At 40.5% G+C, this 25,164-nt stretch overlaps 1 pseudogene across 1 annotated transcript; it reads left to right on the top strand.

Annotated features, from left to right (window-relative positions):
• The first annotated feature begins 19,740 nt into the window (after positions 1 to 19,740).
• Positions 19,741 to 20,142, top strand: LOC309844476 (small ribosomal subunit protein uS8 pseudogene; annotated as a pseudogene). Its single transcript has one exon. The product of its transcript is annotated as a small ribosomal subunit protein uS8 pseudogene (transcript).
• The last annotated feature ends 5,022 nt before the right edge of the window (positions 20,143 to 25,164 follow it).

The raw sequence follows: 25,164 nt of genomic DNA, 5'->3' as shown, positions 1-25,164 counted from the left end.
CTCTCAGTTTTTCTAGGAATAAATAGGATTGTTTTCATCTCTCCAACCATCAACTTTCCTTCCTATATCTTTTCTTCATGTCAGGGTGTTTTTCTCAGTAAGTAGCAGTGTCTTATACAGATTAGGTACATATGCAATGTAGTTTCTATCATTTATTAGTAACATTGTTGTTTTTGATTCACGTGAGATCATCAGTTAGACTTTGTCTCAGAAGACAAGACCTCAGCCAGGTTGCTTGTCTCTTCCACTGTCCTTTGACACATTTTGCTTAGCTATAAAGTACATGCCCTGTGTCATAGAAGACTAAGATTTTTGAAATTCAAAAGCCCAGACCCTGTAATTAAAATGACAGACAGTACCACAGAACAGTGGACAAAAGACTTGAACAGAAACTTCAAAGAGGACATTATTCAAATGGTCAATAAATAATGGGAAAAGGTGATCAACAACACAAGTCATCAGGGAAAGGCAACAATACCCCCAGCATGGCTCTCTGAGAAAAAGTAGATAGTACCAAGTGTTAGCAAAGAGCCACAGAAACTCAAAGTCCTGTATTCTGTTAGTAGTAGTACAAATTGGTACAGCCACTTGGAAATAACGTTATCTACTAAGCTGAACATATATAACCCTATGACCCAGAATTCCAGGTATATCCCCCTACAATAACAGGTGTATCTTTAAAAACAAAAACAAAAAACCAAAAAACACATACAGGAGTGTTAACAGCAGCACTATACGTAGTAGCTCCAAACTGGAAACCACCCAAACACCCATTCTCGGCATAATAGATTTTGTAGCACACTTTAACATGGCATTCAATACAGCCATAAAAATGAACAAACTGAAACCAAACACAATGTGGATAATTCTAACCAGTGTAATACTAAGCTGGTTACAAAGGGTACACTCTACATTTCCACGCTCATAAACTAATAGGCAAAACTAACCTATAGTGTTAGATAGAAGTCATTATAATGGTTACCCTTGGGAAGGTGGGGAATAAAGCTGGCTTCTGAGGGGCTGGTGATGTTCTGTTCCCTGTGACGTGCTACTTGCAATGGTGTTTTTCTTCATGAGTATTTATTTGGCTATAAACAGGATTTGTACACTTCCCTACACATATAACTTACTAAAATTATATGTAAAAGAAGTCCAGGATTCTTCAAATAAAAAAAAACCCTAGCTTTTGAAATTCCAAAGCCTCTTTCTTTGCTATTCTGCTGTTTGCATTTCCCAGAAGGCTGTGATGCTAAAGCTGCTAGCAAGGAGACCACATTCCGAAAGCCACTGTTTTCAAGTTTATCTATGCTGGCTCTCACCACCTTCTCATTTCTCTGAACCCATACATACCACTAACGGGCTCAATAGACGATGAAACTATGCTTTCCCATGTATCCAGGAAGCCATTTCTTTCTCTCTTTTTATTTTTTTCAGAGTTGTATCTAAGCATTAGTATGTTTATTTTTTATTATTATGTTCAGTTAGCCACTGTGTAGTACATCGTTTGTTTTTGAGGTTGCACATGATACCCAGTGCACACCACAACACGTGCCCTCCTTAATACCCATCACCCTACTACTCCCTCCCCCACCCCTTTTCCCTTTGAAACCCTCAGGTGTCCCCCACCCCACCACCCAGGGCCCATAGTCTTTCATGGGAACCAGTTTCAATAAACCTTTCCAATTTTGCCCTATTAACCTCTCTGTGGTATTTGACCATATTGAAACATCTTTGAAACTTCTCCTCTGGTTCCTGTGTCGAGTCTTTCCTAGTTTTGCTCCTACTTTCCTGAATTCTTACTTGTTGGTTTTTCCTCACCTCCCACTAAATGTTGGTATTGCCCAGTGCTTTGTTCCATACTACAATTCCCTTCTTCCTGGTGACCTCATCCTCTTCCTTGGTATTTATTACCACCTGTACTCCAATGACTCTCCAATCTGAACCTTCAGACCACACTCTCCTCTGAGTTCCAGCTCCATTTCCACAATCTCTTCTGGACATTTCTTTTTGGATTATCCATCCAAAATTCCTCCTCTCAAACTTCTCATCTTTTTCCACAAACTCTCTTCAGCCGACAACCTTTCCTCACTGCTATCCAGCCAGTCACTCAGATCAGATTTATCGCACATTATCCTAGACTCTTCAGTCAGCCTCAACCTCAAACCAGCATGTTTCACAATTCTGTTCCTTGCCTTTCCATCCCACTGCCATAATTTGGTCTCTGCTCTTATCTTGTCTAGACCGTGGCAGTAGCCTTCTCCATCAGCTCACTCCCATGGTCTACCCATCTATAGTTCTTTTACACTGCAGCTACCCCACGGTTATAAAACCTAAATATGATCATTTTAATCCTTTGCTTGAAATACAGTGGGTCCTCCTTCTCTATAGAGTAAAATCCAAATCTAGAATCTGACTTCAGCCAACAATTGCATCCCATTTTCAGAAATCTAGAAGCGCCTCAAACATCCAATTTTATATTGGAAAGAAAGGGAGAGAGATCTTGTTAAAAAATAAATTGTCAGAAGATCTAGGATGGGGCCCCAAATTCTGCATTCTCACCAGTTCTTAGGTGATACTGAGGCTATTGTTGAGTTAGTGCACCTCACACTTGGGATAAATAAGACCCTGCCTGACCTCTTCACTCCAGCTACAAGAATAGATTTATACTTTTTCAATATGACATATGGTTTCACAATCTCTGTGCTTTAAACCCACAGTCCTCTGTGTTTGCAATGTTCTTCCTCTCTTTTCTAGCTATCTAATGTCACATTATCCTTCAATACCCAACTAAACAGGAAGGCTACCTGGTCTTCTTTTCTCCAGGCTAACTGGATGCCAACATCTTTGCTCTTGTATCAATTGGCATCACCTTTAGATGTAGACAAAGGGGTTCATATCTCGGGGACTGTGCCTCCATGGACCTTGAACTTTGTAGTACCTTCCATGAAATTTTCTAAATGGCCTTCCAACATGTGGAATGAGCGGTACTATCCAGGTGTGATTCCCTGAGACCGGACCTGGATGTACATGGGTGGGCCTGATCTTCCAATTTTCCCCTTTAGGGCTCTCTCTAACCCACTATCCCAGAGGTGGGTTGGTCACATGCCCTAAGGAATTCTGAAGGTCCCATGGCTGGGCTCTGGTTGCAGAAAGGTGGCCTAGTAAGCAAAATGCTCCTGTTGACCAATGCAATATTTCTTTCACTAGATAGCATGTGATTTAGCAGCCAGACATGCTACTGACACGTTGATTTGGGATGACTGTCACTCACATAGGACCAGGACAAGTTCAGGGTTCTAGAATTCTAAAGTCTTGTGCTTTATCCCTCTGTATGGGATTTTTTTCTCTTTTCACTCATCTATGTTCTAACCATGGCACTGTCTCTGGTCTATAGCACTGGAAAGTAGTGGAGGCAGCAGCAGGCATCCTTTATTCTAGGTGCTCCCCAACGCTTGGTACCGAAGGAGGTCATTTCACCTTCAAAACTTTCCACCATGTGTCAGTCCTCCAAGAGTGTTGGACTTATCTCTTCTGAGGGCTTTCTTTGCTTTGCAATATAAACAGGTCCTTCTCATTAATGTTCTCTTTAGCCCCTGATCAGTGGGCTGACTTCATAATGTTTTGCATCAACTTAAGGGTACTGAATGAGGAACATGAGGAGCAGACATTCCTTCCACTAATAGGATGACTCTTTTGCTTAACCATGGCCCCTTGCTTATCATATTTCACTGGTGGAGATATAGACAAGTCATGAGTAGCATCAACATTGATAGAAATCATACTCTAGAAATGTGGTGGTGGTGGCCCAAAGAGAAGATATGCTTGAAAGATATGACATTCTATGTTTATACTATGAAATCCTGATGATAAATTTAACATAATCAGAAAATGAATTATCATTCACATTTTCCTGCAAACTCTAGATAAGACTTGAATTTCTTGTCATCATCAGCAAATCACAGTAATAGCTTTTGGGAAGTTGGTATTCACGAGTGGCCTGGTAATTGCCGGGGCATCATGATTGCTACTATAACCAGCATTAGCTAATTGGTGTTAGGAAACTACAGAAGCCAAAAGACCTATACTGTTTTAACGCCAACAGTCCCTAACAGCCACACCACTGTGAGTGATAACAACAGAGCTACCTGTCTTTTCCTCAAGGTGGGAATATCAAATTAGTCAAAAATTAGGCATGTTTGACAATAAAGAACATGGGGAAATGGTGCCTGGACAGTACAAAGAATCCTCCAGTGCACTGATTGGACACAAAACAGATACCTAAGTACTTCTTCTGTTCCTACTCTTCTGGGTGTTCACAATAAGTCAAAAATACCTCATGTGGGCTCATATGTATGTGCATATGATTTTGCACTGCATTATTTAATCAAACTCTTTCTATCAACTGAGTCCCCAAACAGACATATGCTTGGGGCCCCACATGTCCTGGAGTAGTCCTAACCTGTGGTAACCTATCCCTAAGCTCTCATCATACACAGCACACTGCACTATAATTGTTCATCTATTTTCCCCCTCTGCCAGCAGCCAATTATGAGTCTGGTCAGAGGTTGTGCCGTAATGCCAAAACCTAGCAAGGGGACTAGAACATAGGAAGTTCTCAAAATAAAGAACTTTGTTGAAAAGTAAGTGTGTTAGAATCTTTTTAACAGAGTGGTGGTGATCCATAGCCACTCAAATTAAATTAACATTCTCATCTCAACTGGTTTATTTGTTAAGGACGAGTCTGCAAGCTCTGCTTCTGTCTGAACCCTTTTTCTATTTGGGCTACCACAAAGTATCGCTAAGAAGCCTGGAGGAGAAATAGCTTTTCTCTTTTTTTGTTGATTTTTACAAGTGCATTCATTCACCTATACCCGGCATTCCATGCAACGAAATGTCAGACATCACAAAGGTAAAAAGAGAGGCAGTGGCAAAGTCAGAAAGGAAGGATGAAAAGGATATTTCACAATTCGTCAACATGTGAATATTGGCATTCCCTTTTTAACAGAACAAAGTACTGCCAAGGACTCTTTTCAAAAGTAAAATGTGCTGGCTCTAGCAAGATACACAAAAAAAGACACAAGAAGCCCATTGATTAGTTTTGTTGTAAAATACACTTTTGATTTCCCTGTACCTTTTAAAAAGAGAAGGTTTTTAACACGTTTGTTCCATTCATTCTGTTCCATTCATTTCCAACATTCACTCTGAGCCCTCTGAGGCAGCCACTGAAAATGAGAGACGATTCCAATACAAACTTCACAGTCATGCTTAAAGCAAGAAGAACTAGTCACTTAGCACAAACTCAAGAAGAGAAAATAAATAGGAGTGTGCTGGCCTTTTGTCCTTGGTGACTGTCCACATGTTTAATTTTTCTGAGTTGATGTTCATGGCAAATTTGATTTAGTGATTTTATGCACTCTTACCCGCTAAAGTAATACATATTTTAAATCAACTGTCAGTAGCCTTCACAGAGTGAAGAGCATAAATGAAAAGGATTTAATGAAATGCTACAGTAGGTATATCACTGCCCCAAAACAACATCATTTCACAAGGTATTTGCTTTGTTTTGAATGCAGAATAGGATACTACCCTCAATAATCATTTTATGAATTTGCCCCTTGGTCACAAAGTGCTTCTGACCAGGGAAAGATAAAACAAGAATTGGCAAGAGGGAAAGTGTCTTCATCGTTGACTTTTAAATAAACATTTTATGATGAAAAAGCCAGGATAGAAATATGTCTCAACAGGGTGACTGCCCGCACTTTGATTAATGCAGAGAAAGCTTCCTGAACCCACTCACTATTGGGTCCCAAGATATGGATCACACAACCCCCACCTCTCCTCCCCACTCTCCCCAGAATAATTGCCTGGAGCAGACGTGTTCCCACTGAATTCCATGGAGCCTACAGATTCTTCTGCACTGTCTTGGGGTCCACGGGAAAGACCTTGGTGTTTAACTGTGGACTCCGCATCACACTCTGCTCTGCTCTAATCTTTCTGTGTGTTCACCCATCCCGTCCAGTGACCTCCCTCCAAGCAGCAACTAGAACACCCTGCTTTTTCTTGGTGATGCATCTGGATTCCAAGTAAGACTTCCTTCATGATGATATTTTTGCTTCTATACACTAAATTCTAAAACTGCTCCAGTTCGGCTGGAAAAGTATTTATTTATTTGCAATCAAATGTTCTACCCCTGAACTATATTCCAAATATTTATTTATTTATTTATTTATTCATTCCATAAATATATTTTAAACATCTACTATGTGCAAAGAGCTAGGATCTACAATAGGAAGACAGTTGGGGGTGGGAGTGAGGAACATTGTTGTCCTAGGAGACAGTATGTAGTCAGATCCTGCAGCAGAAGGGGAACCATGTTCAAGGGATGCAAAGACAGCCACGCATGAAAAGCTGAATAATAATATGAGATATTAAAGAAGCAAATGACAAATTGATAGTATTAACAATAAGAACATGGTAATTCCTTATTCAGTTGAACACAATCCTTTACTGAAAACCCAAACTGATGTTCAGCATGTGATAAAAGGTGTTAAATTCCATGGCAATGAATTTATTCTTTCTTGTGTAGAAAACAGGAGCTCTCCAAGGTTTTCAAACAGGATGATCGAGTGTGGGCCTAGACTAGGAAATAGCTGCCCCAGATGACGGAAGGCCTTCAAGGCCATGATTACTTCTGTAGGCTACAGGAAGCAGTCTGGGTTTTGGAATAGAATTTCAAACATAATCAAATATAGGTCTTATTTAGAAAAATAGCACTAGTGGCAGTATGGAGAATATATTGGACAGATTGGAGCCAAAGACATCAGTTAAGAAGTCCCTGCTAAGAAAAAAGAAATGTTTTAACATTTCTGTTAATGATAATGCCAAAATTCTGATGAGGGAGCAGGGATCTAGGAGACTCAATCACTGTTGATGGCAACACAAATTGTAACAATTCTTTTGAAGAGCACATTGTAATTTGTATCAAAAGCTGTAATACCTCTTAACCTAATAATGAGCTTCTTAAGGATTTATTCTAAGAAAATAACCCAAAAGTTACAAAAGGCTATAATTGTGTTGTTTTCTTGTAATTTCTAAAATTGTTTAAGTCAGAACTGAATGCATGGTAAATCATTTTCATGTAATATCATTCAGCTGTTAAAAGTGCCTATTATGAAGAATAATGCCAGAGCCTAAAACATGTGTAAGCAGGATGAAGATTGAAGACCAGTAGGTCTGGCACTGTAGAAACTGGTGGCCTTTCCTCTGAGACAGTAGTCTCAGCAGGGTGCTAGAAATAGTATAAACAAGAGATAATGATTAATTTGGGGACTGAGGCAGTGACTCTATGAGCAGATTCAAGGGAAATTTAAGGGATACACTAATAAGGGGCATGAGTAAGAGATGATAATGATAATGAAGATTCTAATGGTAACCAGGGTGATGGTTCAAGCATAGACTTGGGGAGAAAATGGTCAAATATTAGACTTAAAGTCAGTTGCAATTCCAAGTGGAGATATCCAGCATCTTTCTGGAAATATAGGCTCAGAACCCAAGAAACAAATAGCAAAACTCAAAGTAGATAGTTGGTATTGGCACTGAAGTTCATGAAATTATCTGAAAATCAAGGAGACACTCATTAATGAGAAACATTTGTAATTAAAGATAGAAATATACCCATAAGTATCTACTAAAGAAATACTATTAAGTTCTTTGACTAACTAATAGAAGTTCCTTCCTTCTTTTTTTTTAAGTTTTTTTTTTTTTTTCAGTAATCTCTGCGCCCAACATGGGGTTCAAACTCATGACCCTAAGATCAAGAGTCACATGCTGTTCCACTGAGCCAGCCAAGTGCCCCAAGTCCCCTTCTTTATATGTGAGAGTCTAAATGTGAGGAAAATATTTTAAAACAGGAGAAAAAGTATGAAAGGAAATTGGAAAAGAATGATGACAAAGACAGAGACAAGAAACAACAGAAGACTCAGATATGACCCCCTTTTGGAGTAATTAACAAGGAATTTAAAGCAACTATTATTAAGCTAAAGGCTCTTGTAGAACATGGATATATGCACAGTTAGAGTTTCAACAGAGACGGAGACTAAAAGAAAGACACAAATGGAAATGCTACAAATAAAAACCATGGAGGAGATCAGGAATGCCTCTAATCAGCTCTTCAGTAGATTCAACACTACTAAGGCTAGGGGGAAAAAAGAGTGAACTTAAAAATGTGTCATAGAAATTACCCAGTCTGAAACTTTAAAAGGAAAAAAATCATGAAAAACACAGAGCAAAGAACCTAAGTCTTGCAGAACAATATTAAGAGGTCTAATATATGTGTAATGGGAATCCTGATGTAAGCAAGAAAGAGTGGGGCATGAGAAATATTTTCATAACTAATGGCCAAGAATTTTCCAAAAATAGTGAACAACATCAAACCATAGATACAGCAAGTCCAGAGAACACTACACGTGATATACACCACCAGTGGCACTCACAAAAAAAGGCATCACACACCTTGGACACAGCCTATCCCAACAGCTGAAAAACAAAAATAAAGAGAAAATCTTGAAGAGAGTCAGAAAAAAATGACACTACATGCAGAAGAATAAAGATAATAATTTTAACACATTTTTTTGTCAGAAACTATGCAAGCCTCATAAAATAAGTTGGAAAGTATTCCTACCTCTTGTATTTATGGAAAAGTTTGTGTAGGAGTGGTACTACCTCTTCTTTAAATGTTTGGCAGAAATCACCAGTGAAGCCATCTGGGCCAGGAGTATTCTTTGTTGAAAGGTTTTTAACTATGAACTCAACTTTTGAAATAGATTACAAGACTATTCATGTTACCCTTTTATTCTTTTTTTTTTTTTTTTTAAGATCTATTTATTTGAGAGAGACAGAGAGCACACATGTGAGTGGGAGGGGGAGGGACAGAGGGAGAGACAGAATCTTAAGCAGACTCTCTGCTGAGCCCTGGAGACTGAGGTAGGGCTGTCTCCCACAACCCATGAGATCACAACCTGAGCTGAAACCAAGAGTTGGAGACTTCACAGAAAGAGCCACCCAGGCACCCCAACCCATTTATTCTTGAGTGAGCTTTGGGAATTTGTGTCTGTGGAGAAATTTGTCCAGTGCATTTAATTTGCACAATTTGTGGCCGTAGAGTAACTTATAAATTTCCTTTATTATACTTTCAATGCCTCAGGGTGCCTAGCAATGTTCTCTCTCTCATTTCTGGTATTGATAATTTGAGTGTTTTCTCTTTTTTCCTCATCAGTCTGGTTAGAGACTTATCAACTTTATTCATCATCTCAAAAACAAGCTTTTGGGTTAGTTGAACCAGGTTGTTTAGGAGGGAGGGCTGGAAAAGGAAAGTTACCCTGAAGAATAACAATGAAACTGGAACTTGAAAGAGATAATACAAGTATCCAAAAGTCAATCAAAGATGGGGTGTGTTCTAGCAAGAGCAATTTTTTCTTTTTTTTTAAGGCCAATGTGGTGGCGGGTGGGAGAGAAGACACTATTGCAATATGGGGGCTGAGAAAAAAGCCAAGCCTATATAATATGAAGCCGTACAGTCATGGTAAGGATTTGAGTGTGAATTTATGCCAGAAGCAAATGGAAGTCTCTGTAGAGTATTATGGAGCAGAGTGACGTGCTCACTGTGTTTGAAAAACTCAATCTGGTTGTATTGTGGGGAAGGAATTGGGGAGAGGGAGTAGAAAGGCAAGAATTAGGTGGTTACTACACAGATGGAAATGGGAGCTCAGACTGGGAGAGGGTAGAGAAAAGGAAGGACAGAAATGATGATGTGTAGAGACTGATAACTGATCAGTTGATTAATTAATTTTTTATTGGTGGTAATAAAATATTTATTTAGCAGTTACTAGGTGCCAGCCACTAGTTTAAGCATTTTTGTGCCTTATGGCTAGTCAGAGAAAGTGCAGGTTTTAAAAGCCGCCAGAGCCTATGCACCAGGTCCTTGCTATTCCTGCCTCTTGCACAATAGGATTAAAGAAAAGAGAGGATACAAGGAGGAATTTTGGGGTTTGGGGTCATCAACTGGGAGCTAGTTACTAAAATAAGAAACATTACAGGAAAACCATGTTTTGCAGAAAAATGATGAGTTCAGCTTCCTACCAAACAAAGGTAGACATAGTTATTATGTAGCCTTAGAAAGAAACCCAAATCCAAGGAAGTCCTTTTTTATGGTATAATGGTTAAAGGGCTTATGCACATACCCTGAAAATTATTAAAGCACATTTCGTTTTATAAACACACAAGCACATGCCTACACACACACACACAGGCATACTCTTTATTTATTTATTTATTTATTTTAATTTCCAAAGGACTAAGGACACAAACAAAATGCTTTTTTTGGAGTTCCAGTTCTGACAACTTGTGTATAGGAATAACCTATACTCCTGCAGATAATAGTTATATGGCCTCTGGACAAGATACTAAAAATTCTTTGAAGATAATGAGAGTGGCCAAGAGAAGACATACATTGGAAAGGATTTGACCCTTAACCAAAAAAATGGAACCACACTGTGAAATACATACGTATCAGGCTTATTATCTGAAGGTACTCCCCAGTCTATACTACATACTCTAGAAATAAGACAGAAAATGCAGTCTTTTAGAGCTGAAGAGTCAGAAGAAGGGGATACTTTCAGAGCAGCTGTAATGAGGGAGGAGATGCTATAAAGAAGGAAAAACAGAAGTGGGAACTAAAAATCTGCAGATCAATTCTCCTGAGCTCTTGGCTGACCCCTCAGCTAAGAGAGCAGAGTTGGGACTTCAGGGAATTCAAAGGCAAACAGTATCTGGAAGACTGACCTGTATGAGCAGAACCTTCAGGGGGCGCCCAGTGCAGGGGAGACAGGATTTGAACTCACATCCTTCTAAGATGGAGGGACTTGGTAAACATCTCAGCCTTTCTGCAGAGACCCCAGGGGACTGTGCTTCAGAGTAAAAATTACTCCCCAGAATTTAAGGGATTCACTCCAGGACTAGGAAAATACTAAAAATAGACCTACCCTAAAAAAGAGAAACCAAGCCTCCAAGGTAACCTGCCAATAATCTAGCTGCTTTTTACACCATGACTTAACACTCTTCGGAGAAAGATAGCAGAACCCCGTCAATCTCAACTACCCATCACCCTGAATATCCAAAATAGAAATTGTTACACAAGATAATGTAATGAATAGTCAAGGGAAAAGTCAGTCAGAAGAAATTTGCCAATAAATGAACAAGGAAGTTAAAATAACCATGATTCATATGTTAAAGAATGTTAATGAATATAAGTTATTCCTCACAAAAATAGTAAAAATCTAACATCTCTTAAAATGACTACTAAAATGAACCATTTTATCCATATGTATAATAAGTTCTGGTAACTTTTGCTAAATTTATCAAATTTACCCCCCCCCAAAAAATCTAAAATTTCCTGAACTTACACAGACCTTTCCCTACGGTTTCAACATTGGAAGTTAATAGATGGTAGACTATAAACCACGCTCAAATACAAGCAGCAAGATTCACAAGCACAATCATAAAAAAAAATGTCTCCAAAAAATAATTTTAGTAGAACTAAATGATGCAGGTACATTCCAGAGAAAAGAATGAGATGAAAACAACCAGTAAACAATATGGCGCCTCGAAACTGTTCATCAATTTTCTTATTGTTTGGTTATAATTCATGCTTTGGGTGTTAGTATTATAGGAAGGTTAAAACAAAGGATATAACTAGATCATGTACTGGAGGAAGATTGCAACAAAAGGGATCTGGCTAGATCACTAAATTTCTAGAGTAGCCGCCTGATGACCTCTAGATGATTTGGTCAAGAGACCACTCTTGCTGCAGTTAGATCTGGCCAATCCAAAGAACAAATTACACCATATATTCTTGGGTTTGCATAAAGCTGGGCTTATTTGCAACCCTCCCCATCCTACCCCACCCCCCTTCTGGGAGGTAAAGGCCAGGAAATGAAAGGTTATTTTCTGCTTGGAAGGTCTTCTAAGAGGAACTTGATAGTTTCACACAGAGGTGCCCCATTCATAATCACAACACCTAACAATGAACTGGCTGTTCAGAGCTGCTTTAAATTCAAATGGGAAGACTAACGAACATCTCCAAAGCATTCCTAGCCCCCTGATCTCTTTTAAAAATCAATTGTTTTCAATAGCAAACAGCTGCACAAGATCAACAGTGAAAAATCGTACAGTACACATGCTCTGTGCAGAGCCTAGATAAAGCAAGCAGCAAAAGTGAAGAATCCTTTCACAAACAATTTCTAACGCACAATGCAGGACAAGAAGAGATTATACCATGCATTACGCTATCCCGTGTGTTACACCACCAGGTCTCAGAGCTGCACAAATCGTTGGAAGTGGAGTCTGATTCCAGTGTCTTCCAGATCTTGCGATAGAGTCATCCCACCACATTTCTCAAACTACCTTGTAATATATACATTCGATACCGTGTCCTCTTTGACTACTCCTTCGAGGTATAGCACAATAAATTGAAGAAATTTAATTGCAATTGAGCATAATTGATACACAATTTTCTAATAAACTGAAATGAAGAGGTAATTTCCTGATATATTCTTTCCTCTTTAAATAAGCAGTAAGAGAAGTGTATTCCTAATACATTCTAAATGAGGCATGTTATTACAGCTGAATTATTACGAAAGGCTTCTTTTCATATACTCGAACTGGCTTGAAACAGCAAGGAATCTGCGGCTCACTAATAAATGCACGGTAATCACATGTTTTCTTATTTCCTAGATGACTTCATGGATTATTTAATTTTAAGAGTCCTCTACACTTAAAGGTGATTGAACATCAAATACTGCAACATTCCTGGGACAGTGCATTCTATGGTAATGCACTGTGCTTACTTACAGTGGGATGCTGTGAAATATCTCAGAAATCTAGAAAATGGGAAACCTTATGGAAACTACAACTTTCGTCTTGAAACAATCAGACCACAAAACCCAGTGCTAGGTGGAAGTGCACTCCTAAGCTTAAACTCCCCTTCCCATTGGAGGTCGTAGGACTCCCACTGTTCGTTCTCTTGTTGTTCTTTTTAACTTTTCATCTTCTACTTGTTTTATTTCACTTTTTTTTTCGTTCTGTGCCTTTGGATTGACAACCGGAGAATGCTTAAGCATGATGTTCGCCTTTGCAGTCACCTCAGCTAGAAAAGATTGTGAAGTTGAAATAGTTTGAGCCTCTCTCTCCTGAGTCAATAATCCATTCTTTCCTTCCACCTCGACAGCAAAACCCCACCATGACATGACACTCAGATGTAAGTAATATCAAGTAAATAAAGCAATCTCAGGAATCCTATATAACTGGAGGGCCAGGAGGTCCAAGGGTCGAACTGCTTGTGGGTGGCCGTCTTGCCCTGTGCCTTCCCACGATCTTCCCTCTGGGCATCTTGTCGACAGGTTATGTGTGTGGGATTCAGCCTCGCAACCCCACATACCTCAGCTGCCTAGCATATGCGGCGGCGACAAATCAATATATGTGGACTGAATTCACACTTGTCCTAGGTGCTTTTAATATGACAAGCTCAAAGAAGCCTACTGATGATTCTATCTTCTTCTTCAAACTGTCTTGTCATTTAATAGGAAAATCTTTGATTTGACATATTATAATTGTTCATTTGAGCTCCTTCTTTCATACCCTATGTTGGTAAGTTTGTATCCATATATTGTGAAGTCTGATGATTTTTTAAATACTTTTCTTCTTTCTCATATACAAGTCAAGTCTTCCGGGCTTTTAGTTGGTGTTTTTCTATTGTTCTATTTTAGGGGAGACTCTATTGTTTTTATTTTTACCAAGTATACATACATATCTGAAGCTCATACTTTCCTATTGATGTAAGACTTTCAGCATATTTTGTAAATATGTGGCAGACAACATCCCAGTCAAAATTTGTGCATGAATTCAATAGCTATCAACTATTATAAACCTAGGAAAATCATATTGTTCTATACGGCAGGTTGTTAGAAAGGATCTAAGAGAGCTCTAACTAAGGGGCCAGGGACATTACTATGCATTTGTCTATTTAACCTTGATTCAAGCAATGAGAGCATTATGAGCATTTCTATGGAGGCTCAACCACCGAACATAAAGCCTAGTAAGATAATAATAAAAATCCTTGTCTATCTCTACAAGCCTCTTAACACCTGCCACCCCATGAACATTCCTGTAGTACCCAACTCCCAGCTCCCTCCTCACATGCTTATTATCCCCTACAACAAGGTCCATGAACCACTCTGAAGATGATGTCCACCCTTTAATGTCCCGCACAACCCCAAATTGTGCACAGCTGGGCCATCAGCAGGTGAGGAGAAGGTTCAAAGAATAGCTATTCATGGTAAGCCACAAGACGCAACGTGAAGACCAAAGGGCATCCGACGAGTGAAGCCACAAGGAGCAGACTGTTGAAGCAAGGCAGAGAGGCTCTTGAGAGAAAAGGAAACTTCGAGAGGCCAGTTTTACAAAGCACCGAGACAAGTGACCCGGTTTATCCACACAGAGGATTGCTTCCTTTAATTAGAAGTCTCAACAGGAAGAAGTTGTGATTCTGAGGACATCCCAAAGGGCAGGTAATATTCAGATACATCTCTTAAGCATCCTGAAAACCTTGGAGCATCCGACTATAAAAGCAACTTTACAAAAAGAAGAAAAAAAACCCAATTTGTCGGACTGAACTTCCGCCTGTTTGCATTCGCCCAGATACCATTACGGTGCGCGTAGGTCACGTCTTACCATACCTAACCTGATTCTATATGGAACTCCATGTGGTGTGTTTCCGAGGAATACAGAGTGGTTGTGCAATGATAGTAGTCTTCAAATCGCACACGTCCTCCAAAAAATGTACATGCCATAACAAAGCCCTGAGTATAAATCAAGCACAAAATTAAATGTTTATGATTTTACATGCAGTCCACTGAACGCTAATAATTCCAGTGACAATAATAGTAATCAGTTTTATTTTTATTACACTTTACAGTTTAAAAAGTTCTTTGAGGGATGCCTGGGTGGCTCAATCAATTAAGTGTAAGCCTTTGGCTCAGGCCATGATCCCAGGGTCCTGGGATCAAGCCCCAGTTGGGCTCTTATGAGCAGGGAACCTGTTTCTCCCTCCCTCTGCCTGCTGCTCCCCCTGCTTGTACTCTCTCCCTGTCTCTCTCTCTGTCAGATAAATAAGTAAAAATCTTTTAAATAAATAAATAAAAATAAAAAATACTTTGAGCAGGTGAGTTTCATTTAAGAAGCAATATTTGAATTTTAGTTTTTTGAGGAAACTCCATACAGCTTTCCATAGTGACTGTGCCAGTTTATATTCCCACCAGCGATGCACAAAGGTTCCCTTTCCTCCACACCTGTTATTTCCCGTCTTGTGCATAATAGCCATTCTAGTACGTAGGAGGTGATATTGGACTACAGGTTCCGTGAGGGCAAGTCTCGTATGCCATTTGCCATTCGAGCCAACGACCGATGAGAAGTCCTGGGCTACTTTTTCACAGAGCGTTTACTAAAGGGTGTTTACAACTGTAAATCCTCCCTCTGTCTCTTTGAGGTGTACCTGTATCTCCTACAATGTAGGAGTGTCCTTCTCAAAGGCCTGAAAGCCATTCCTTTCGATTGTCACCATCAGGGTGGACAGGGGCTGTAGATCACACCTGTGTGGGTGGATGGAATCCTGACTTTGGTAACCACCAGCTAAAGCACACAACTGGCCCAATCAGCATGTATACTAACCAAGTCTTTGTGACTTTTTACTTTCCCCAACTCTGCTGAGCCCGCGCTCACCTCCTCCCCACTCCCTCCTTCTCTTTAAAATGCCAGGTCAACTCTGTACAAATCCAGATTGAGTTCAGTTCACGCTGGGCCCTCTTCGCTTTTGCAACAGCCTATGACTAATTAAAATCTGTCCTTCCCACTTAGTGTCTGGCTTTGTTTCTCTCCCACCGAGTTTATCCTTGTCCTCCCTATCATTTCAGCTGGTATTAGTGAGCCAAATATACTAACGAAAGTAGTTGTAACATGTTTTTACAGAGTTTTATAACAATGGTATCAACAACTGGCATTTTGTGTGTTGTTAGATGCTTTTCTTGCTTACATCCCACCAGAAGCATTGGGCTTATATATGGTGTTAATTTGAATAACATGTTAGACAACTATTTCCAAGCACGAAACCCCAGAGGCCATTAAAAGCTATAAAAATGTTTTAGCATGTGCCTAAAACTTTACTATCAGTTGCTTCATTTGTGCCAAAAAGTATATTATCTGTTCCAATTGAAAAAGAATCAAATCTCATGACTATCTTTTTGAAGTTTTTCCATTTTAAACGTTCCTTGTTTTCTACATCTGCCTCTACGTTTTCGTAGTCCCCCGATGAGAGAGGCGTGATACATGGATCCCATCAGTGGGCGTGGACGGAGCACCCCGCTCTGGACCACAGGCTCCTTGTGTTTCCTTCAGAACCTCCAACGACACGGGCAACACCGATGTTCTCAAAGAGGAGGAAACTGAGGCTCCACAAATCGTCGGAGATCGCGGAGTCTGTAAATAGCGGAGCTGTGATCTGAACGCGGATTGTTTGACTTCAGAGGCTGTGCTCTTTCTACCAAGCCTCACAACCTAAGTGGATAGAGTCGGGCATCGATTTTTGGCTCTCTCAGCTCTCTCGTCTTTAATAACTAGCACGCAGTCAAAACAGAAAGTGAGGATGAGGGAAAATGATATACAGACTGCATTTTGTCATTATAAGGAAAGAAAGAAGAAAACGAAGAAAAGAGTCAAGCGGTGGCAGAGCAAACTCCGAAGCAATCAGGAGGCTTCTGCACCCTGGGTTTTCTCTAAAGGGGCTGTATTTCATTCCTTTGAAAACTCTAGCTTTGGAATGAAGGTGGCATACTGTGGGAAGACCAAGGAAATTAAACTTTTTTCATCTTATTGATTCCTATTCCTTTCATTCCATCTGTTTCCTTGGCATGGCGAAGGGGGTGACGATCAATGCAGAGTAAGTCGGCTCTGTCAGTCAGAAGATGGAGCTGACAAACCAGACACGGGCTTGGGAAGGCCTTCCATGAGGGAAGGAATTTGTGCCAGATGACAGGACTCACGGAGAGTCTGACAAAATGTTGCAGACAATCAGGAAGCGTCTGATCCAGATTTCATAGATAATAAGCAGCCTCTTTCCGCGTGCATGCGCATAGATTTGAATATTTCTGGTCAAGTGCCTCCCTTTTGCACGGATCAGGAAGTAAATAGAATGGCAAAAAAGAAAATGAAAGGGGGCCAGAATGGGGGTCAAAAATAAAAGAAAAACAAACAACTAAATCGGTAGTACAGAAACCTTGAGTACTTGAAGTTCATAGTTTATAATATAATGATGTGAGGGGAAATGCTTCCTAAGTTAAGATTTCTAGTGTCATTACTAGAGTCCAAATACAATGGGATTTCAGGACCTTTCTATAGGTTAGAACCTTCCTTGAAATCAGAGAAGCACTCAGCTGCTGTTCTACTATAAAGAGCATATTTTGCCATTTCTATAAGGTTGTCTCCAACATAAACTCTAAAATAGCCATTACAAATGAGGACTTCTGCACATGAAAAAATCTGAAGCGGATCACTCCACAGTCTTGTGAATAAATACTATTAAGGGATATAAATCCTATATTTCCTTAAGAGCTTCATGCAGAAGGGGCTTCTACTGTGGCAGAGAAGGCACTGAAATAGACTATTAGCTCCTCAGTAGAAGTTTATTTTGTTGGAAGTCAGGACATGCATATATGGCAAGGCTGGACAAGGAATCGGTTTTACCATTTCGGGGTTCCCCTCCCCAAACCCTCCCCATTAAGCTACTATCATCAATAAAAGGCATCATGTTATCTCTTTGCCTGTTTTCTCCTGGACTTGGAGGATTTCAGCAAAACAGATAAGAAATGTCAAAAACTCTCATGCTTTGAAAGCACAAGACTGATTTAGAAAAATCAACAAGTGAATAATTTGGTTGTAAAATCTCCTTGATCAACTCCCATAATTCCACTGTTATGGATCAAATTGCGTCCCTCACAAAAGAGATGTTGGAGTCCTACCCCAAGTACCTCAGAATGTGATCTTATTGGGAGGTAGGGTTTTTACAAAAGTAATGAAATTAAAATGATGCCATTAGGTTGGGCCCTAAGCCAGTAGGACTGGTACCCTTATAAAAAGGAAAAATTTGGATGCAGGGAGAGATATATCCCATAGAGAGGATACCGTATGAAGAGAGAGAATACAGTTGTTCACAGAGAGAACATGGTTATCTAGAAACCACAGAGAGATCCGTAGAGCAACTCTTTTTCTTACAGCCCTGAAGGAACCAACCCTGCCATCACCTGGGATTCAGATTTCTTCAGAACTGTGAAACAATAAATGTGTGTTCTTTAAGCCACCCCATTTGTGGTACTTTCTTACAGCAGTCCCAGCAAACAAATATAGATTTTCGTATTGGGAAGCAGGGAGTTATTGTAACAAGTACCTAGAAGTGTGGAAGTGCTTTGGAACAAGGTAGTAAGTGGAAGCTGGAAGAGTTTTTAGTCGCATGAGAGAAAAAACCTAGATGGCCTTGAAAAGAATGTTGCTGCAAATGTGAGTGCTCGAGGTAAAAATGAGGAGCATGTTATTATAAACTGGAGGAATGGTGATCTTTGCTAGAAAGTGGTAAAGGACTTGGATGGTCGGTGTTCCCTAGAATGGAAAGTAGGACTTAAAAATGATGAGCTTGGAGGGTAAACCCTCTCGAGTCCTCCCCCTCCTTGGGATCTTTGTACTATGACTTCACGAACGCTCAATAAACCTTGCTTTGATGCCCACAAAAAAAACAAAAACAAAAAAAAAAAAAAAAAAGGAAAGAAAGGAAGGAAGGAAGGGGGAGGGAGAAAGAAAGAGGAAAAGAAAAAAAATGATGAGCTTGGATATTTAATTGAAGAGATTTCTAAGCAAAGTATTGAAGACATAGCTTGGTTTCTCTTTGCGGCTTATGGTAGATACAAGAGGAGAAAGATAAATTGAAGAAGCCAAAAGGACCCAGAACTTGAAGAGTTGGAAAATTCTCCACCTGTCCATGTTGCAACAAAATGACAGTATGCTCTGGAGAAAACTCCTGTGTGTCTGGACAAACATCTGCCACAGAGATTCAGCATATGACTTGCTGATGGGATGTAACTACCCATCTCAGTAAAAACAGTGCCCACCTGGTCCAGAGGAGACAGGGTCAGGACAAAATGAAGGAAGGCTGGCAGATTCCTGGGATTCTACTGGCAGGAAATGGACTGATAGAGCTATTCAGCAATGAGCACATTAATGTTCAAGAAAGGGAAGAATGACCCAAAAGGCTGTTCAGAGGCTGGTGGCCACTGCCACCAAGAGCCTAGAAGACAGGCTAAGCGGGTGGGGCGGTCTCCTCCTTGGTGCCAGAGGCCAGGGCTACCTCCTTCATTCCACATGGAAAAACCAGCCTCTTTGTCATTCTCTGCTTCCCCTCCTGACTTCCCTGTTTTGGGGTCTCACTTCCAGTAACCCAAGTTCAAAACCTGTCATCAGTGGCCCCTTTCCTTTCACTCAAATTCAATCATGCAGCTGGTCTTGTCGATTCTTCCACTCTTCACAATCATCATGGATGCCTAGGACTGTACTTTTAGTAATAAAATGCATTCTTTACTCCTTCCGCCATCTTTCTGTGCTACCATAATGATGCACATGAATGTCTTGGCAGATGCTCTCAAGAGTATTAACAGTGTTGAAAAGAGAGGTAAATGCTACATTTTTATCAGGCCAAGCTCCCAAGTCATCATCCAGTTTCTATGATGATGAAGAATGGTTACTTTGGTGAATTTGAAATCCTTGATGATTATACAAGTGGGAAAATTGGTGTGAACCTCACAGGCAGGTTAAACAAGCATGGAGTGATCAGCCCCAGATTTGATGAACTCAGAGATCTAGAAAAATGGCAAAATAATCTGCTCCTGCCCCACCAGTTTGGTTTCATTGTACTGACAACATCATTTGGCATAATGGACCATGAAAAAGCAAGACGAAAACACAGGATGGAAAATCCTGGCATTCTTTTTCTAGGGATGTAATATATACATGCAAATAAAGTGCCTCAGTGGACCAAAAAAAAAAAAAAAAAACCCAAAACAAAAGAAAGAAAGAAAAAGAAAGGAAGAGAGAGACATTCTTAACTCGTTTTACAACATGGTACAAGAACTTTACATGGCTTACGTTCTTTAATCTTTATAACCATGCAATGTGACGGTATACTATTCATAGTCATTTTACAACTAAGAAAAACTGAGGCTCAGACAGGCACTGAATGACTAGTTTGCCAAAGATCGCACAGCAAAGAAACGTCTGAGAAAAGAAACTTGACCCAGATATTCTGGAGCCCTGAACCACACTCTAACTGACACACTCCTTCCTTTAAAACATCTCTCATGGTTGTTTCTTCCTGTCCATTCCCACTGCTACATAGTTTCATAACCGTTGATTCATAACCCAGTCCCTCACCCTTTTATTACGACACAAATCTCCTTGTGTGTCTCCCTTGCTCCAGTCTATCCTCCTTCCAAACGGTCTTTCTGATCTCATCTAGAAATAAGAAAATCTACCTTTGAGTTAATTCTTTTTGTTAATATTTTATTTATTTATTTGATAGAGGGTGAGATCTCAAGTAGGCAGAGAAGCAGGCGGGCGGAGGGTGGGGAACAGCCTCCTTGCTGAGCAGAGAACCCGATGCGGGACTCGATCCCAGGACCTTGAGATCATGACCTGAGCTGAAGGAAGCAGCTTAACCCACTGAGCCACCTAGGCACCCCCCTTTGAGTTAATTCTTAGCTCGATGACTTTCAGTGACTTCTCATTGCCGGTAGGATAAAGCCTAAGTATCCTAGATTGGCATTTCATAGTATCTGCTCATCATGTCACCTTTTAAAATCTTGCTCACTTAAAGTCCAGTCTCTTTGTGAAAACATACCTGTTAAACTTTTATCTGAGCATTTCACTAGACAAATGTTCCCTGTCCTTGCAATGCTACCAATTATAATATTCATCTAAACCAATCTCAGGTTTAAGATGCCAACCACAGAGCCTGCGATCATCATCTCCCCTCAAAACTCCCTCTCCCAGAGTTCTCTGTCTACCTCCAACTCCTTAGGATTTACCTGAAATCTGATGCTGCTTTTGACTCCTCCTCTTCACCTGACCTGCTGCCAAATCCTATTGCTTGCTCTGCCACTAAAGTCCTCTTTCATCTCTCCTTGCCCTTCCATCCTCACTATCTTGGGTCTCATTTGTGCTCTTCAGACTTGAGAACATAAGAGAACTACTATTATATTAAATTTTCACACCAAAATGAGCAAAGATTGACAGGCCAGAGGGGCCAGAGGGAAGAGAATCAGGAGAGAGATAACAAGAGCCTACCTGGAAAGAGCTACACCTAGAGAAAATGGAGAGATAGTAAAATTCACATGAGGAGAGCCTGAGTGGCTCAGGTCATGATCCCTGAGTCATGGGATCGAGCCCCACATCAGGCTCTGTGCTCAGTGGGAAGCCTGCTTCTCCCTCTCCCACTCCCTCTACTTGTATTTCTTCTCTCGCTGTCTCTCTCTCTGTCAAAGAAATAATTACAATCTTAAAAGATAATCAATCAAATCCACAGGAATAGGCATGGGGGTGGATGGTGGGAGGTGCTCAAATCTTGAAGATGAGGAATTTGAGAAGAAAAACCAAGGTAGGAGAGAGGTGACTGTGACTATGAATCAGGTCCTTTTAATTTACCTTTGGAAGACAAATGAAGCTCAGTATTCCCTTTAAGTCACATTTTGGCTGTTAGTATTGTGCATCTTTGACATAGGGGGTCTTCTCTGAGTCTAAGCAGATAGTCTTCTAGCTCTATCTTCTGTGCAATTCCGCTCTCAAATGCCTACCACAACTACTTCTACATGGCAATTGAGGCTCTGAATCAATGGCCCAACCCACCATTCCTCAGCACCACCACCCCTGCCCAGCTGACCCCATCCCTGTGCCTCTCCTTGCTGACCCCATCACCGGGTCCCCCCACTCCCACCAGCCCCATCACTATGCCTGCCCCCCTACCAGCCCCATCACTGTGTCCTCCTTTCTGGCCCCATCACTGTAATCCCCACCCCTGCCAGCCCATCACTTGCCCCTCCTCTGCTAGTCCCATCACTGTGCCTCTCCTACTTGCCAGGAGCCATACTGTGGCCCCCACCCCAGGCTGGTGCCATCCCTGAGCCATCAACAATTTCCTTCTCCACATATGTCCTTACCCATGCTCTTCTCCTCTGACACTGCCTGCCTCTCAAAATCTTCTCGATTTCCTGGAGGCTAAGGAAAGTGCCACCTTCCCAGATCCCCTTATCCGGAAATGCTCTTCTCCCTCCTTTGAACACAAACAATACTTCAGCTTTTTTTTTTTTCCAAAAAAAATCCTTAGACCTGTTTCTTTTCTAGGCTTGGCGAGTCTCACACTGGAATATTCCCATCTTAGCTTCCTATTGGTTAGTATGTACGAAGCCCCGAAGGTAAGGGATATGGTTTGCTTATCTTGAGTACCTAACCTAATACTGTACATGGAGTAGATACCCCCTACGTATTTACCAAACCCAATGGCATTTAATCCCACCAGCCTAATTTACATTTGCCCCTATTAGGCAGTGAGAATGAGGTGAGTTTCCACTAGGTTTCTGCGTGAGAAAACTTCTTATGGAAAATCTTAGCCTCTTTGTTATAGACGAAGCATCAATTAAAAAGCACAAAGTGACACAGTCTGACCCTAGAATATATCCTGGAGCCCAGACCAAAGAAAGAGACAAATTTAAAGTTGTACAAACCAACAGTGGGAGGACCGTCTATACTTAGTGACTAGTCTGTCAGAGTGAAAAACCTCAAGTGGGTTGTAAATATAGGGTTGATTCTTTGGGAAATTTTTCTTCTATTTGCTGATTCAGCTCCTACAATCAAGAGATTTTGTTGTTGTTCAATTTTACTTAAGGCAGACTAAATCAACTGATTTCATGTTTATTCCTGATTTTTGTTTTTCTTACCTTGGCTAAACTCTGTGTTTGACAAGGCCCTCAGTTTCAGTGATCAGAATATGCTTTTATCCTTTAAATTTTTTCTAAGTCATCTACTTCTTGGCTTGTGTCTTCTATGGAAATCCAACTAACTTGTTAAAAAATATGATTTTTTTTTTTTTAATTTGCAAGAATCCACAGAACTCTTGCTTCTAACACTGCTTGATGAGGATGGATTTTCTTCCCAGCATTCGTTAGGGCCCACTGTAAATTCACGTCTGCACAACATTTAGTTGGCTCACTGGTTGGTATAAAAGGGTTGTTTAACATTTTGTATTCCCAAATATGCCCATGTAACTCCTTTCATGGTTCTCACTCTTTAGAAATAGAAGGTAATACTGAAGGCATATCTTTTGAGGGACTGTTCATTTCAGAAAATCCAGTCTACCCAGTGTTTACTTACGTATGATGACCTTAAATGGGGAAATTAGCAAAACAACAATGATTAAAGTTTCCCAAACATTGATTGGGCAGAGATTTTAAAAGGCTTTCTCCCAGAGCTACATGATATGGTCATTAGGCTTTGAGGGAATAACTAGAAGATTAGACAAAACAGACCAGCACTCCCCTTAACCAAAGGGCCAAAGAAAGAGAGAAAAAGAAAATAAAGGAAGAGGTTTTTTGGGTCTACCATGTGTTAATTACCGACGATCTATATTCTCATTGAACAACTGCTGGCTTCCCTTCCCTTCGCCCATCTCTCCAAATTACAATCCTCCAAACCTAAGGCTTTGATTTTTTCAACAGTCTATTCCCATTTCAGGCACCCATATACGTGTGCAGGCACACACACACACACAGACTTTTCCTTTCATATTTGGATTTACAGAGGGTCAGAGGAAAGACTTAAAAAAAAAAAAAAAGAAAGAAAAGAAACCTCCAGTAAGTTTGATCTAAACAAAATGGTTATTCAAATGGGTCCCCTACTAATTTCACAAAGATGCGTGATAATATCCGACATATGGCTTTAACTATGTTTTTTAATATTAGAAATTGAATGCACATTTTAAGACACAAGTTTTGCTGATATGCTGTTGATAATATAGGAGAACTATTTCCCATTTGTTTCTAATTATCCTAAAGACAGCCTGGGGATCATTTACCCATGGTTTAAGAGTACTCAGATAAGTCCGCAGATGCGACAGGCGGGCATGTGTGTCAGCTACTGCAGAGGGTCTGCGTGAGGGTGGTTTAGCAGAGACTATCCTCTTATGTCTGAAACCACTAGATACGGTTCCTAAGGTCAACCAGTACTGAAAAATAAAATCCTTCCTTTGTCAACATTCTTAGGGTGTGGGCTCTGGAGCCAGACTGCCTGGCTCCGCCATTTAACTGACTGGGTGAACTTGATCAAGTGAGTTAACCTCTCTTTGCCTCAATTTCCTCATCTGAAAAATGGGGATGTGCTCCCATGGTATGGCCACAGAGAGGACGAAATACCCAGAATGGTGCCCCGAGCAGAGAAAGCACTCGATACTTGATCTGGCCCCAGTTTAACTCTTTGCTTCATCTACCTCTGCCTCCCCACCCCCTGAATCTTGCCAGCAAGGTCTCTTCCAGTTCTTCCAACATGCCCTCCATCACCTCTCCTGGGACACTTTCTCCCTTCAGGCTAATGCGTCTGTGTTAGGTGGTCTTCACCTATAGGCCCACAGCTCCCCGGGTTTCTTCTGTTATGGTTTCTTCTGTATAACATACATTTTCATACTTACTGGTCGACCCACTGGCCTTTTACCTCTGAGGCAGGAATTGAGGCAGGTCTGTTCACCGCTGTAATCCCACCTTGTGACAAAGGGCTGTGCACTGGAACTAACTGGATTTTTTCTTTGAAAAGCAGAAGAAAAAAAAAATCTTCCTCCTTCAGTGTATTCCTTGAAAATAGGTCAAAATGCAAAGGAGGTAGGGGAAAATTATATGCTTGCTCGAGAGCATTCTTAATTTTAATTCTTCTTAAGATACGATGACCCCTTTCAGCCTGAAACTTCCAAGTGTTTGTTCC

This window comes from Mustela nivalis (genome assembly GCF_964662115.1).
Source record: "Mustela nivalis genome assembly, chromosome: 11".
In the NCBI taxonomy this organism is placed as follows: domain Eukaryota; kingdom Metazoa; phylum Chordata; class Mammalia; order Carnivora; family Mustelidae; genus Mustela; species Mustela nivalis.
The sequence above is the reverse complement of the archived record's forward strand: the minus strand, read 5'-3'. Positions and strand labels throughout refer to the sequence as shown.